Genomic DNA, 8,855 nt, shown 5'->3' with positions numbered 1-8,855 from the left:
AATATGTGCTTGATTGCATGTACTCCCCCTTCACCAAAATCACATATATACTGACCTTCCCCCCTGCTTCCTTGGAGCAGTTTCTCAGAGCTATCCGAAATGCTCTCTCCCGGCCTGCCGTCCTCATTTTGCCCCAAATAAAACTTAACTCACAACTCTCACATTGTGCATTTTTTTTAAGTCGACACTGTTCTCCCGGTAATAGAAGAAGTTTAAAAGTCCTTTACATCAGTGGCTTGGGGGCACAGGACTGATGGGTCTTAGAAGATGTTTCCCCACTTGCAACCGTTTTATAATTAGGAAAACCACTAAGAGAGATGCTATTAAACCATGCATGTGGTCTCCAAATCTAAGCTGCATGCAAGTCAGCAAAGGAAACACGTTTCCCAAGCATCAGGAAACCAGGAGGGCCAGGAATGTGGTGGAGGAGGTAATGGAATCACCCACTAATTAAAGCCATTGATGCCCCAGGCCTGGCTTCCAAGCCGCTGAGGTTGAAAGGGCAAAGGGGCTGGGCTTGTTGCTCCCCTGATTCTGGGCACTTATGTTTCAGGAAGGAGGAGGAACCTGCTGCTTTTGCAATAGGCTGCCAACCTCCACATTTCTGCCCTGTGACCTTGACTTTTCACTGTGATCCCAATGAAGACCCTCATCCTAGCACCTCCCTTCCTCCGGAAACCCTTCCACACCTGCGTGGTTGGTGCGTCTCCAGGATGACCCAGCGACCTGCAGGGTCAACATGCCCACCCCCCCACCCCCCTACCCCGCCCTGGCCCCGGGGGCCAGGTGTACTTTCCAGACTCCTAAGGAAACCGTACAAAGGAATGTCTGAAAATAATGACCTGGCAGGGAAAGTCCAGAAAGAAAACCGCAAAATCATGGATAGAACTTGGCACACAGCTATGCTCAAGACTGTTTTGCAACTTAATGAATGAACGGAAACCCTACCTCTAGATGCTGGGAATCTGAGTATCTTATGTCTTCGTGCACAATGCTTTGAATTTGCCAAATTTTCCATAATGAACATGTACGATCCCTTTGGTATTTTTAAAAACTGGATTGTTTTTTTGGTTCACTTGGAGTGTCTTAGTCAGCCTGGCCTGCTACAACAGAGCACCCCAGACTGGGCGGCTTATAAACAACAGATACTTATTTCTCACAGTCTGGAGCCTGGAAGTCCAAGATCAGGGTGCCAGCAGATTCAGTATCTGGTGAGGGCCGTCTTCCTGGTTCATAGCCAGTGCCTTTTCACTGTGTCCTCACATGGTGAAAGGCAGAGGGAGCTCTGCCGTCACTTTTATGTGGACACGAATCCCTTTCATGAGGTTCCACCTCCTGATCTCCCAAAGGCCCCACCTCCTAGCACAGTCACAGTGGGGGTCAGGATTTCACAAGTGGATTTGGGGGGACACCCACATCCAGTCCGTGTCACAGGCGTGAAGCCCAGCCTTTGTGCTGAGGTCCCTGTGGACTCTCCTTCTGTATCTCTGTCAATGATTCATGGGGAGTGAAAACGCTTTGGGTGGAAGGTCCCGCCTGTTTTATTATTGACTCTTCAATTCCAGCTGAGGGCTGGGTTTCTGAATAAGCATAGGGAAGAAAATTTACATTTATTTCACTTGTACAGTAGCTCTAAATTGACCAATATGGTCTTTTCTTCTTTAAAAAAGAGAAACGTTGGTTTGCTAACCTACAATGAATAGATACCTTTAGAAATGTGCATCAGATGTGGGGGTGGGTGAGTTTGAGGAGGACAGAGAGCTAATGAAATGTTACAAGGTGATGGCCAGGGCAGGACGGTGGCAGCAGCCAGCCCGAGGATCCCTGGCCAGCAGTTGGGGGCCCGCCCCTCCAGCTCCAGGTACATTTTGTATGGCCTCAGACTCTAGTATCTTCCATCGCTCCAACCACCAGGCCCCAGAACTGAAATAGAAACTGAAACCCCCCTTTCTACAGTGGGGACAGGATAACATGAGGTCCCTCGAAGGAAACACCAATCAGAAAGTCAGAAGGCATCGGCTCTAACGAAAGAAAAACACGTAAAAGACCTTTGGGTATCACGGGCCTTGATTCTCCCAGTGCTGTACTGTAACCTACCCTGGCTGTGTGTCCTGGGAGACAGAGAACTCTGCCCACTGACCAGCCCTTGAAGCCAGGGACCCTTCTCCCTCCGGTCTCCAGCCACACGGAAAGGTTTCACCACTGGGCAGGCCAGCCATCGGATGCCGGCGGAGCCAGCTTGGACCCACCTGAAACAAATCTCTGACATTTCCATGGCCACCAGGTGTGTGAGGTGGGCACAGCTCGCTCCCGGTGGTCCAGGATCAGCAGCAGCTGGTGAGCAGCGCACAGCATCCCAGCCGCCCAGACCTGCGGAGCCAAAGCCGCCATGTGACTAGGTGTCCCAGGTGTGCACAGGCTGGAGACAGGGTCATTCACACCAGGCGTGTGAGCCCACGTTTGTGAGTGCACACGTGCGTATACACAGATGTGAGGCTGTGTGCAGTGTGCGTGTGCAAGGGGGCATGGGGGTTTGCACCGTACACTCACTAGTGCTGCCCTGAGGGCTTGTGTGTGTTTGTTCTCCAGGGCAGGTGGGCAGGACTGGCGCTTCCTGCTGGGCTGGCCACCTGCCTCCTTGGCGCCGCATCCCGCCATTGGCTTAGGCTTCCCCTCCTCTGCTCTGCAGCAAGTTCTGAATAAGCGTCCGAGGGTCTGAGGGCAGTGTGGCCGACTGTCACTGCCGCCCTCTGGGGGTCAATTTGCTCAGCCCTCCGCTAGGGGGCAAGCTCACCTGCACCTTCACTGTGCCTTTAGGATATTTCATCCATCACGTCTGGTTCAGAGCCCCCAGCTCGGGACTGCCTCACCCCCACATTCACACTCACGCACCGCCTCACACTCGCATGCACACACACACACCCCCCAACACCCACACTACCTCCCTCACACACCTACCCGAGATGTGGAAGGTCAGAGAGCTTTACCCAGAACGCACACCCCTCCTGGCTCTGGTCTGGGCTGGCCATGTTCCCTGAGGACCCACACCTCTGGCCACCTGCTTCTTGGCTTCTTTGCTCCGGAGGTGACCCTGCCCCCATAATCGGAGCCTAGGCTTGGGGGGCGGGGAAGCCAGAAGAGCCATGTGGACCCTAAGGTCAGCAGGTAAGACCCTGGTTTTTCTTCAAAGATGGTTTGGCCACTCCTGACACTCCTATTTCATATGAATTTCAGAACCAGTTTTTCTAATCTCATGAAAAATTCTTTTAGGAATGGCACTGAATTTTATTATTTCAGGTCAACGGGTATCTTTGGGTCCCGCCTCGATGCAAAGGGTCTGGGAAGTTCAGTCCAGTGGTGTCTACGGCAGAGATCTCGGACACCAGGGGCCGGCTGGGCAGCTCTGCCATGTGGAGCTGCATCCAGAAGACTAACCTTGTGGGGCTCTGCTTGTAGAAATGACCCATGTGGCTGTTTGACATCCTGCCAAGGAGGCTCTCTGGGGACAAGCAGCTTCGGGCTGGCACAGGGGGGCAGACTGTCCAGAACTTGGCATGGCCCTGGGTGATATTAGAGCACAGAGCCTGAGGAGGCAAGAGTGCAGAGAGGGAAGGCCACAGCTCAGGGACCAAGGCAGAACGCAGCCATTCTCAGAGCCACAAGGGCTCTCTACCTGCCAGCAACAGTGGGACCTGGTGCAGCCAATTCAGAGGTGATGGACAAAGCCACCCCCACCACAGCACACGCAGAGCAGAGGCAGTCGGCAGCCCGCTTAGGGAAGCAATGAACCAGGGCATCCATCACAAGATCACTCAAGGTCAGAAGTAAACCCAAAGCCCACGTGCAACGTGGACCATGAGTAATCGTGGCCCAGCAGGCCCTGTGCAGCCCCAGGCAGGGAGGTCTCCAGGAGAGCTGGTAAGAAAGGCCGAGCTCCAAACTCAGACTGATGTGCTGCCTTTGTGTAAAAAAACAGATTTCTCTTTGCTTTTATTTCCGTAAAGTTGGAAAGGACCCAGAAGAACGTGATAACAGAATACAGTCATGTTCCTTCCACCATCTGCCTACTTCGATGGCTTAATCTCTGGTTCAAACCCCATTTTAAAAAGAATAAAAGTCCCCCCCTCCGTGGTCCCCAATGTGACCTGAGCAGATGGTCTGGGGCCCATGAGGCCAACAGAGATCATGGGGAAGATGGCTTGGGGCTGAGGTGACCAGGGCTTCCCTGAAGGGTTGTGTGACCCGTGCCGGGGGCAAGTCAGGAGCAGCTGGCGAGAAGCAGTGCAGGCCGAGAAGTCGGTGTTTTGGGGGGTGGCGGGGGGAGAAGTATTTCTCCCGAGAGTCTCCATCACCTGGCTATGGGTCAAGCCGAGCCCGAGGGCAGCAGCCACCATCACGGGGCAAGCGGGCTAACAGAAGTGCACGGTGAACCCAGCAGGACAGCACCGAGTGCTGCAGGGCTACCTCCCCTGGCGTGATGGGCTCCAGCCCCCCCACCCACACTGGGCTCCAAGGTCAAGTCGATCTGCAGGGCCTCAAAGCTGTCTGGGTAAAGATTAAACAAAAGAAGGGAAAAAAAAGATTAATGCCCTTTATGTCGACAACTGTTATGAGAACAAAGTGTAGATCTGAGTTGGAAGAAGACACGGGGCAAAGTAACCCAGGGCGCTCCCAACCCTTCAAGAGCTACCCTGCAGAAGTGATGGCAACACCTGCATCCAAGGCAGGCGAGCCCCGGTGTGGTTCTAAAAGTCGGCCTTGTCACCAGTTGGAGGTGCCTCTGGCCACCTGGGCCCCAAGGGGACCATGTGGTGCAGGCTCCCTGCAGAGGCTTCCTGGGCAGGGGCAGGGGCACTTGTGGATGCCCCTGTTTCCACAGAGCCCCCACCCCAGGTCATCACCAGGAGGTCCCCCGGGTAGACACCTCTTCCAAGACAGAGGGTACCCTCAGCCAAGGGGGGACCTGGCTGGGTGCATGTATTCACAGAGGCAGCTCCTGTGCACCAGCCTCCCTCAGTGTCAGCAGGCCCCCGGGCCAGGTCCCCCAGGCAGGCTGACTCGGACCTGCCAACAAGGGGCCAAGTGTGGAATGGGACCCCCCTTCCCAGATGGCGGCTGCCCAGAAGGTCTGCCTGGGTAGTAGGTACCTCCCCAGATGAGCCTGGTCCCCATCTGGGCTTGCAGCCTGGGCACCCAGCACCTGCATCCTTAAGCAGAGCAGGTGCCCACGTTTCCAGCTCCTTCAGATTTTAGGGGTGAGGCCACGGACAGCCTGTCAGACCAGCCCCAATTCCCAGAAAAGCGGGCACAGTTCAGGGCAGCCTGGTGAGACCGCAGGACAGAGGGGCAGCAAGCAGGAAGCAGCCGTCTGGCTGACTCAGCCCATCTGTGCAGACGCCACTAAGGCTCAGCTCTACAAGGAAACATGGAACAATCATGACAATTCCTGGAAAAGTGGGAATAGGAACTCAACTCACCACCACTCCGACCCTGATGGATCTTCTCGTCCGCCTCCCAGACTTCTCGCCTCTCCAGCACGCCAGTCATCATTGGCACACAGACGCAGAAGGCTGGGCTGCTCCGTGGGCTGGCCGTTCTGTCAAGGCCTCTGTCCAGTCACCAGCCTGGCTTCTGAGACCGGACAACCTCCCACTCAGTGCCCCTCCGCCCCCCACCTCCCCGCCCAGAGCGCAAGCTAGGGATGCACAGGAGTGATGAGGGATTCCAGATTCAAGGCCACTTCCTCAGTTCCAGGTCAATCCGCTCCTTTAGTAGCAAACAATCCCCACATTCCTTTACTCTCTGAATCTTTTTTCAAACCCTTTATCAGCTGAGCCACTGAAAATCCAACAGCAAAATGGACACTGAGTCGCAGACACTCCATTTGGGAAAGGGATGGAGGGAGGGAGCATGGGGCCTCCGCTCACACGCCACCTGTCAAGTCCTGAGATTTTGTGCCAAACGGCAGCGCACTGAGTTCTGTGAACACATTGCGTGTTTTATGAAGCAGGCGGGGCTCAGAATTTTCCAGAAAGCACACTCATCTCCTTTGCCGAGCAGCCTACCTCCAAAGGGGGGAGGCGGCTGGGGGGGTTAGGCGCTGCAAACGTTATTCTTTCCTCTGCCCCAGGGGCACCCACCTGTGGCTGTTCCGCAGCATTCACCTACTGAATACAGAATGGCAGGCATTCGTCCCCCTGGAAGAGCAGGGAGCTCGTCAAGACAAAACACCCTCATTCACTGACCCCTCGCAGAAGGAAACGTGCATGGCTCTCCCCCTCCCCCCCCACCCCAGGTAGCCCAGCCCCATCGTGGAGAGTCCCCTGGGGTTTCTATGAAGGCTGAGCAGTGTCTTCTGCCAGGCGAGCAGTTGTCTCAGCTCTGCCCTCCATCTCTGGGCCTCCCCTTTGGGCCGGCTTTGGCACATTCCAAAACGTGGGGACCAGGACAGGTTTGTGCTGACCAGCTGAGGCCCGGGCACCCAGACCTGTCCCCAGGGCTGGCTCAGGGGTCTCTGACCACCTGCGATTAGTCTCCTGCTCACAGCCCTCCCCTCACTTGGCCTTGTGTGGACACCCCCCACCCCCACCCCGTACTGGACTTTGATCCCCTGTCAGTCTCAGACCTGGTGGCCTCGGGCCTGTTTGGTCTAGCCCTGGGCCAGGATGCCTCTGGCCAGGAGGGGAGGTCAGAGGTCAAATGAGGATGTGGAGGAAGAAAGAACTGCCTAGGGGTAGGGGGGCCAGGAGGGGCCTCTTTGCTCCTGAAGAGTCCTGGAGCTGAGGGCCAATCTTCTCAGGCCAGGAAGGTGGAAGGACCCTCTAGACGTCCAATCCCTGCACAAGGCTGAATGAGCCTCTGAAGGGAGGGGGCTGTCGACTGAAACAAAATCACACAATGAGAGAGCTGCAGGTGGAGTGAGCGAACTCCTCCCAAGAGGTGGGGGAGGCCACCTCCTATGGGACTTCCGGCCGGGAGTTCGGGTGGTCAAGCAACCATCTTGGTAAAGATTACTGTACTGCTTGTCGCAAAGAACAGACATCGCAAGTTAACGATTACAGTGCTTTTCTATGTGTGGGAAGATGCACGCAGCTGGGGTCATTAAAATTCTTCCTGAGACATGCATCTAACTATCTAAGGGGCTGCTTGTCCGGAGTGCAGAACGTCTGTTACCATCTCGAATTCCTGTCTGAGCACAGAGCGCACTGTGGGTGAGCGGCTGCAGTGGGTCGATCACTGCAGAATTGGACGGTGAGCAAGACAGTCTTTGCTCCTCTTTTGTGTGCAGGGCTGAGCCTATCTAGGCTGCAACCCCTCAGCTGAGCCACTCAGGGGAGGCCCCTCAGCCATGGTGACCATCCAGGAGTCCCTGGGAGCCCCTGCCCTTCCCTGGATGGCCTTGAGCTGACACTCCACCCAGGAGGGGCAGCGTGGTGGTGGCCAGGGCCCCACAGACCCTCCCCTGGGAAAGGCTGGGTGTGGGTCGGAGGGGAGAGGCGATGGCCTTCTAAGGACCCATGGTTTTGCACTTAGAGCCCATGGGCATTTCAGCTTGTCCCTACCCCTTCCACCCACTGCCCCGGGGGCCTTGGGGAGGGCCCAAAATAGCCCTGGGGGGTCACCCTACTGTCCCTTCTCCCCCAGTCAATCTCTCTCTCTTTAATCTAATAAAAATCGTGGTTTATTCTTAAGGAACACAGTTTCTCTGATTATTTAAGCACATGTCCATTGGAGAAATTTTGGAGGAAAAAAAAAAAAGTAGAAGAAACTGTAAAAACCTGTAGTTCCCCTACTCAACTTAATTCCTGACGACATTTTATGTCCTTCTAGCTTTTCTGGAAGTATATATGTTTATATGTATTCAAAAGGAAATTGGGACGATACTGTCTGCACAGTTAGGGATCTTGTCACCAGGTTCTGCTGATGCCCAGACACTACCGTCAGACGTGCCCTGGCTTCACCACAGCCCCTCAATCCACACCAGACGCTGCCATGCACAGGGACTGTGTGTGGAGCCTGCAGCTGATGTAGCTGATGTCACAGGAGCATCCCCAACAAGATCCTCTGCTTCTCCCCAGACCCTCAGGTGGTCCCAGAAGCACCAGCACCTCCAGGTCAACGGCACCTCCAGGGGAACGCCCGGTGGCCCCTCTCCCACACAACACACCCCAGGGGCCCTCCCCCTTGATGACCATTTTCAAGCAGCCCCTGAAGAAGGTCTTTCCCAGCTCCTGCCCCCCAGGAACAGCTGAGGAGTCTCCCTTTGTTGGAACGCTCTTTCTGAGATGCCTCTGGGAAACTCCTGCGGAGGGAGGACATCTCCCAGGATGAGAAGGAGCCGCATCCCAGGGCCCTGCCCTGCCCTCTAGTTGACTTGGGGTCACAGTCTTCCCAGGGAAGCATCCTGATTCTCGGGTAGTTCTGGGAATGGAGGCAGACAGCTGAAGGGAGAGGATGGTGTGTGGATGTGGCAGCTCCTCCACCACCATCTCCGGGGAACACTTGGGGTGACTGGGGCCGGGGTGGGGAGGAGCAGGGAGGCAGGCTGTGTGGGCCACGCTCATGCTCAGTGGGATGAAGGAAAGCTGCTTTGAAGGGCTCTAGCATTTACATGTTTTGTAAACTTCGCACTGTCCCTCCCGTGCTTGCTGGTCCTGGGACTTCCCGGAATTGCGGCACAAGACTCACCCCTCTTGGCACTGGCTCCCACTCAGCCCTCTGCAAATATTTGCTGAATAAACAAGGGCTGGTTTGGGAAAGAATCTACATTGTTAAAACAGAGTAGTTTAAACAAACCAATAAATATTGAGGACATAAAAATGGATTTATTCTGCCCCCAAAAAAAAACCCCGTGT

This window comes from Balaenoptera physalus (assembly GCF_965194825.1).
Source record: "Balaenoptera physalus genome assembly, chromosome: 20".
In the NCBI taxonomy this organism is placed as follows: Eukaryota; Metazoa; Chordata; class Mammalia; order Artiodactyla; family Balaenopteridae; genus Balaenoptera; species Balaenoptera physalus.
The sequence above is the reverse complement of the archived record's forward strand: the minus strand, read 5'-3'. Positions refer to the sequence as shown.